We start from the raw sequence: 8,590 nt of genomic DNA on the forward strand, positions 1-8,590 counted from the left end.
ACAACAGACCAATACAGCCCAAGCCCAGACTAACCAATTCCATGCGCAAGCAATTGCAAAACTTGAGGTTAGTCTGAGCCAAATAGCTAACTCTCTAGGGGATAGGAAGAAAGGTGAACTACCTAGTCAACCAGTGCCTAACCCTAGTAGACAACAAAATCAAGGTCAGATAGGTCAGTATCAAATCAATTCTAATGAAAATCCGACTATGAAGTCCAGGCAATTACCACTTTAAGGTCTGGCAAGCAAGTGGACAATAAAGTCCAACTTCCTGAACATGAAAAAGAAAATAAAACTGAATCCGATAAGAATCCTATTCAGAAGAGGGGTCAAGAACAGGATAAATCAGACAAAAATGAAGAACCCATAGAAACATACAAATCTAAGGTTCCCTTTCCCAATAGACTTCAGGACTCCAAGAAACAATCTAACTTTGATGAAATCATGGAAGTCTTTAAAACTGTTCGGATAAATATACCTTTTCTCGATGCCATAAGAGAAATTCCCTCCTATACAAAATTCTTGAAAGACCTCACCATGGTCAAAAGAAAAACCAGCATTCCTAGGCAAGCTGTTATGGCTGCACAAGCCTCATCTCTCATTCAACAACAGATTGCCCCGAAATTCAAAAACCCTGGTTGCCCAACCATTGAAATAAAAATAGGAGAGATGATCATCCAGAGAGCTCTATTAGATTTAGGAGCCAGTGTGAACCTATTTCCCTACTATGTGGACCAAAAGTTAGGTTTGGGGGAATTAAAGCCTACAAATATTACCCTTTCCTTAGCAGATAGGATAGTGAAGTACCCCAAGGGGATTGTAGAGGATGTAATAGTGAAAGTAAACGAGTTTTACTATCCTGTGGACTTCGTTATCCTTGAGACTGAACCTGCAATACATCCAGACAGTCACACACCTATAATTTTAGGTAGACCTTTCTTAGCCACAGTAAATGCTGTGATCAACTGTCGAAATGGGATGCTGAAGTTATCTTTTGGCAACATGAAAGTCGAGCTTAATGTCTTCAACATAAGTAAACAACCACCAGACGACAAAGAAATCAATGAAGTTGACATGATTGAAAGTCTGGTTCAGGAGACTTTCTTACAAACTTATAATAAGGACCCTTTAGAAGCTTACCTTGCTCATTCCGAGGAAGGGGTCAAGCATGCGCCCCTTAGTTCTGTTCCCCTTATGAGCATAGATTGTCATCAGCCGACTGTTCTTCATCGAACTCTTCCAAAACTATTCTTAGATAATGGTTGAAAAAAAAGGGGGATTTACATTTTGTCTGACTGAAGACATAAAACTTAGCGCTCTTGGGAGGCAACCCAATATGTAATTTTCAAAAAAAAAAAATCACTACATTACTAACATGCAGGTTTGGGGGTTTTTGGCCCCAATTGTCACTTTATCCACCCATATCAGGTAACTTCTCCTATGTCCTATTACTGCTTTAAATCTTCTTTAACATTGAGGACAATGTTAGATTTAGGTATGGGGGTGAGAATATTTTTGTTTTTTTTATGCAATTAAAAAAAATTTAAAATTTTTAAAAAAAGGGATTTTAAAATTTTAACTCAAATTTTAAATTTTTTTGGCTGTGCAAAGTAGAAATTGCTTTGACAATAGCTTTGAGTTAAGGAATATGATAGCAGTTCTAGCTTGAATTTTCGCCCCACCTATCTTCTGCTAACATGATACAAGATGATTTAGTACCTACACATAAGCACATGAATAGTGGGGTATGTAAACTTGCAACTAATATGAATACTTTTAATCTTCAGGATAATTTAAAGTTATATGTATGATGAACACCCTAATCAAAAAAAAAGATGAAATAAAATAAAATAATGAGTTTATTTTATGTCTTCTCACTGAGTAACCGGGCCTCTTGCCTAGCAAGCAGCGAGTGTTCGCGTAAAAAGGTGAGAATGATTGAGATTAAATTCTGAGTGACTAATTTGGCTTTGAAGCCTAGTTAACTTGAGTTATTAAGCCTGTTAGGATGTCTCTACACCTAGTGCCCTGAGCCATCTGGATCAGGAGTCATTGGCCTAACACTTGCTACATGGGTCAGCTAGAAAGCTTAATAAGGCCAGATATTGCACAAGTCATTCTTCTTAGCATTCAGTCTGTTAAAATAAAAATAAATAAATAAATAAATAAAAATAAATAAATAAATCTCGGGTGTTCATTACCATTTAACTCTAGAAAGTCTTGAAAATTGGAGTGATCATGTTGGAAGTAAGTGAAAGCCACTCATTTATATGATACTATCTTGCACATCACTACATTCTTGACTTGTTAGCAGATAGATAGGGTGTCATGAAACTTGAGTTAGACCCTGCTTAAATATAATAGCAATAAGTCTCCATTGTCCTTGCAATTCTAGTTTCATACAGTAATACTTATTCAAATTTTGAGTTAAAAATTGGAAATTCCTGATGGATTGAAGTTTGTGGGTAACTTCACTGCAAACCCTCACGAGACAATACTCGTCCACTAGGGTAACCTAGGGGTTTAACGGCTTGTTGCACGTGCTAAGTGCAATCGTAATGCTCTACGAAAGTGAATATTTATCTTAGTATATTTATCTAATAAATAACACTTTTGCACTCTTATTTTATCATTTTCGCACTAAATTGCTAGAGACTAGCAATAAGCTAGTTGGAGGGTGTGATAAGAGCACAAAAGTGCAATTGTCGTATCATCTTAATTAGTATTATAGTTAATCTTTAATGATAAAATTAATTAATTAACGTTGTATTTGTGTTTGAGTGCAAGGAATCCAAGAGACCCAATAACATTGGGTTTGAGCCCAATGCCTGGCAGCTCGAGCTCAACAAATTCTCCAGCTGCCATGCAAGCATGAAATCCTGCGCCGTCCATCAAGTCACCTACCAAATCAGTCCCGCATCAAGGCCCCACGATCATTTTCTTCTCGGCCATCTGCCCAGCCAATCATCAACATCCCAAATAAATCCACTCCGTTCGCATCGTCAACGAGTCCTCCTAGCATCCCACGGATCACGCCGTCATCACAGCCATCCATCTCGTGATCAGATCAAGCTCCCACGCATGTGAAGCATCTACGCGTCCTCACCTTCCTTCACAGCCATGGCATCCATCCCAGCTTCATCCCGTGCGAAAGAAGGGGAGAAGAAAGGATTCATCCCATCCGCATTCCGTGATCCCGCCTCACAGAGCTGTGCGCCCATTCTGAAAAACCAAGCATCGCATCCCAGCGCCCGGATCCAAGCCGTGAACGCCTCCTCCCGTCTTCAATGCCATCATCCCACGGCTAGCCCCCTCTCCCATGGAATCCAAGCCTCCCATGATGCTAGCAGTGGTCCCACGGCAGCCTCCGCCTCAGCCCGCCAGCCCCTCCTTCCATCCGACGCAGCATCCACGTCTTCTTCCTCCCGTCGATCACGTTCCCAGCCAGCCGTGATTAGCGATCCAGCCTCCTCCCAGCACCCGGATCTTTCCCGTGATCGGCTTCTTACAGCAGCATCTCCTCCGCCTCAGCCCATATCTCCTTCCTTCCGCGATCGCACCAGCCTGACCCGAAGAAGCAAGGTCACGTCCTCCTCATAGCCGTGGCATCCATCCCAGCTCCTTCCACATCCTCCGCAATCCACCCAGCCGTCCGCATCCGTGATCCAAGCAACCCGGACGATCGCCTCGTCCCAGCGATCCCGCGTCCGTTACCTCCTCCCGGCGTTTTCAGCCTCTCCCATTGTGGATGACGCGTCCGGATCCGCCCCACAGATCACGCTCGCCCGTTTCTCCTCCTCTCCATGCTGTGGCGTCTATAAATAGGGGAAAACGAAAGGAGGAGAGGGGGGAGGGGGTAGTGGCCGGCTGGTCCAAAGGAAGAAGAAGGGAGCTCGGTTGGGGGGGCCAAGTGAGGAAAGAACAGAGCCATGCTCTGTTCTTGAAGGAAAAGAATAAAAAAAAAAAGAAGAAGAAGGGTTTTTCCATCGTGGGAGAGAAAGGAATTTTCTTATTTTTATTTTATTTTTTTATTTGCAGAATAAAGAAGCATCAGGCTTCATGTCCAATCTTCTTTTTTACTTTTTGTAATTAGTTTTCTTTTCATGAAGTCAAGCAATTTCCTTTCGTGCAATCCTTGTTCTAGGTTTCGTTTAATTTCTATTTTTTATGCAATACATTAAATGTTGTTGCCCAGATAGACAACCCAAGAGGGAGGGTGAATTGGATTTTAAAATAATTATTACAATTAAATGGTTTGTGAGATACTAATTAATACTTTTTGCAAGTTGATTAATTAGATGCTATGTGCAGTGAATGAAATGAAAGTAAGAGAGACAAATGCAATCACAAACACAATGATTTTATAGTGGTTCGGAGCTAACCCTTGCTCCTACGTCCACTCCCCAAGCCTCACTTGGGAATTCACTATAACCCCTCGGATTACAGCCGGTTGTTTTACAAGCTCACAACCCAACTTGTTGTTTTACGAGGTCACAACGAACTCGGTCGGTTTTCCCAGGCTCACCGACTAGAACCACCCGATTGTTTTTCCGGGATCACAATCGAACCCTTACACGTTGGTTTCAACCTAGGCTCACCAACAAACCTATACACCCTTGATTCAATCCCCTGATTGAATCAAGTAAGGACCAAATGAAAAGAAGGAACAAAGAGAAAAATACAGCTTCTAAGAAAGCAGATATTCAGCAATATAAACAATAGAGAAGTTAAGAGCCCTCAAACTATTTTATGACGATGTAGAGGAGGGCTTCTCGAACTTTGGGTCTCCTCTTGAACGTCTGGAAGACTTGAAGGCAGAAGGAGACTTCTTTGATGCTGGGAAGAGTTGGTTGAATGGAGTTAATGGCTCTCTTCCTTCTTTTCCGTTGAAATCCCTTTGGCAGATGAAGTTATTGTGTTTTCTTTAAAAGGAATGTTACTTCTCTGCTTTGCTACAGTCCTCTGTGGCTATTTAAACCATTCCCCACGGAAACTAGCCGTTAGACACACTTTACTAGCCGTTCTGCACATTCTGCACATCCTGACAATGTGTCCGTTGGGATCGGAGTCGACTCGCGCGATCTGGAGTCGACTCGGCTGTAGCAGGAGTCGACTCATGCTTTTCTGGAGTCGGCTCGGCAACTGTTCCGGATTTGAATTAAAGTGGTCTTCTCGACTGGGAGTCGACTCGACTTAACCCGGAGTCGACTCGCCAAAATCTGGAGCTGACCTTGCACTTTTGGAGTCAGCTCATTCCAAGGAATTCATAGAGATATTCTTCAACTTCACTCACTCGAGTCGACTCGGAAATTCTGGGAGTCGACTCGGCGCTCAGAGCCCGAACTCCCGATCTTCTGTCTTTTAGCTCGTGCAGTCTTGGAGTCGACTCGGACTGTTTCGGAGTCGACTCGGCTCTCAGTATCCGAAAAACAGTCTTCTGTCTTTTTGGAGTAGCGCTGCCTTGGAGTCGACTCGAAGTGTCTTGGAGTCGACTCGCGTCTCAGAGACAACAATACTGTCTTCTGTCTTTTTGGGGTCGCACTGTCTCGGAGTCGACTCGGGCTTTGCGGGAGTCGACTCGGCTCTCAGTGCCCGAAAGTTGCTCTCTGACTTTTGCCTTGTATAACACTGAGAGTCGACTCTCGCTTCCTTTGGAGTCGACCTGCCAACCATCGGAGGCGACTCGCGTTCCTCAGGAGTCGACTCGGCTCTCAGGGTCCAAAATGTCTTCTCTGTCTTTCTGTCTGTAACTCCCTGGAGTCGTCTCATACTACTCTGGAGTCGACTCGGCAAGCATCGGAGTCGACTCGCTGATAGGTTGTGAGTTGGGTCTTTCTGTTCGTCTGTCTGTTCTCAGTCGGAGTCGACTCGTAATGTTCCGGAGTCGACTCGCGCCTGTGCCAATGCTTCTGATACGCTTGGAGTCGACTCGTAATATCCCGGAGTCGACTCGAGTCTCAGACTTTGGTTCAAGTTGACTTCTTAACTTATCCAAAATGTCTTGAACCAAATCTAGAGACACTTAACCACAAATTTACAAGATTTTCACTGAAACACTAGATTGAATTCATTAGTAAACATAAGATATACTCAAATGCTTTGAGCTCACCAAAATCAAATAGGGTTATAATCAATCACTCCACAATCTCTCCCTTTTTGATGATGACAAAACATTGAGTATATATAAAGTGAATTGCTCAACAAACAAGGAAATTTATAATAAAATTTTAAAATGAATTCAAGTGTCTGGTTATTTAATTTATCCAAACTTGAAAGGTGTGAAACAATAAATTTCGAAGTTAAAGCTCCCCCTTTCATTTGGAATTATATAAGCCTTCATGTCATGCAATCAATTGTTTGGCTTATATATATTTAATGATTTTGCTTTCTTAAAAATTCAGATTCTCCCCCTCAACACATGCATTCAACTTTGTTTTGATTCTCTGAAATTTCTTTTAGTGTATGAAAGCTTTTGAACTTAAATTTTTAGTTTTTAGAGGAAAAATCTGCCAATTTGTTCTTAAGTAGGATTCAACTAATCTCCGAATATCCCTCGAATAGATTCTGGAGATTACTCCATTAGGAGCTCCAACAGAGAGATAATTAGCCTCGAGGTATCGAATTCACTAAGAACAAATTATTATGTGTTTTAAGAGTTTTTTTTTAATTGATTTTCATTTTGATTCCTTTTACATATCTATTAAATATTTCTCCCCCTTTTTGTCATCATATCAAAAAGGAAGAAAGCAGAACACACAAGCAAGTAGAGATCAATGTGCACAATATTGAAGAAAATTGTCTACTCATTGTATTGATGTATATGTAAGTACATTTGTGAATACAATAAGTAAAGCAGTAAATACATGTCAAAGTAAACAAAATAAGCTAGGGCTTCCTCGAGGATGTGGCTCCTCCCCTCAGTCTGGATTGTTCCATTAGGAGACTGACTCCATCCGTGACGTTCCCTAGCTGGGTGATAATGGCCGAGGTGGCCCTACTGTGCGTCGTGGATAGCTCGGTCAGAGTCTGCTGGAGTGTGTCCAACTTGGCAATCAAGACATTCGCCAAGCGCTCGGCCCCCTGATTCAGGCTGCCCATGTCGTGTCGGATGTCATCTCGCATCTGTCTTGTGTTGCTTGTGACATCGCTCATGTTGGAGAATTGGGCTTGTATCAGGCTCCTGACGTTGAAGATCTCCTCCCTCAGATGAGCCGTCATCTCGGTCATGGCTGAAAGTGAGGGAACCAACGCAGAAGAAGGGGCAGTGGCTGGACCTCGGAGCTCCCTCAGCAGGTCGTCCCGAAGATCCCGCACAATCTCCTGCCGCAACTCCCAGAGCTGCTCAGGAGAAATCCGGACCTCCATCGGCTGAGTGGGTGGAGCTGAGGAGGAGGGTCCGGCTGAGGTGGAGGGTGCTGAGGTGGAGGGAAAGGTAGGAAAGTCTGAATCTGGATCAGGACTGGGGGAACGTCTAGTGGTAGGTGTGGAGGAGGATGGTTTTCTGACCCAGGTTTCCTCTACCTTATGAAATCCCATCCTGTGTAGGGTTCCCTCACCCATGCGATCTGTCCATCGCAGTGCGCGAGAGGTTTCCCCCTCAGGAATGGGGATCTCAGACTCCCTAAAGATAAGAGTGTATAGCATCCCATAAGGAAGGGTGAGCCTAGGTCTGTCTAGTGGCTCACATAGGTATCTGTAAATGAGTTTGGGAAAGTTAATTGGAGTATCCTGAAGGATGTAGAACATAAGGGCTAGGTCCCTCTCAGATACAAAATCAAAGCGGCCGGTCTTAGGGAAAAGGGTCCTAGAGATGATACTCAAGAGGAGCCGCATTTCAACTGACAGTGAACTAGCGGACACCTCATCGAGTGGGGACTGGGGTGGACTCCCTAAAATGGCCGTAAGGGCCTCAGTCCTATCCTCAGGATGAGTAGGAGATACCCCTACTTGGGGAAGATGGAGGATTTGAGCAATGATATTCTCCGAAATAAATAATGGGACACCCGCTACGGTCCATAGAACTCCCTAACTAGACCTGGGTATGTGGGGAGATCTAGTGAACAAAAGAACTCGAGTCCCTGGGCCCTCAACCTATCTCCTATAGTGAAGCCCTCCCGGGAGAGATAGTCGAAGTTAACGTATCTCCCGGTGGAGACCGCCTTCCCGGCGCACGGTCGCGAGGGAACCGGCCTCGGCGGGGAACGAGCCGGAGGTTGTGGCCTCACGGGATCGTTCCGAGCTTTGGACCGTCGCTCAGCACCGGTCGCGGGTTGGGGCCTCTTCCAGCTTGAGACAACCGACTTACGGGGCATGGTTGACCTAGGGATGGGGTAAAACCCTAAGGGACGGAAGAAGGTCGACGGAAAAGCCCTAACGACGGTCGGAGACGAAGTAGGAGACGGCTCTAGGGTTTGTGAACAGTGGCGGCGGTGAATAGAAGTTTTGATTAAACGCTTGGATTAGGGTTAAAAACTCGGATCCCGACCGCGAGTCGACTCCTGTAAGTCTCGAGTCGACTCGACCTCGAGTCGACTCCAAAATATGCGCGAGTCGACTCCCCTAATGCTGTCATCGACCTCGAGTCGACTCC

The sequence above is a fragment of the Phoenix dactylifera genome, unplaced genomic scaffold (assembly GCF_009389715.1).
Source record: "Phoenix dactylifera cultivar Barhee BC4 unplaced genomic scaffold, palm_55x_up_171113_PBpolish2nd_filt_p 000090F, whole genome shotgun sequence".
NCBI classification, from domain to species: Eukaryota; Viridiplantae; Streptophyta; class Magnoliopsida; order Arecales; family Arecaceae; genus Phoenix; species Phoenix dactylifera.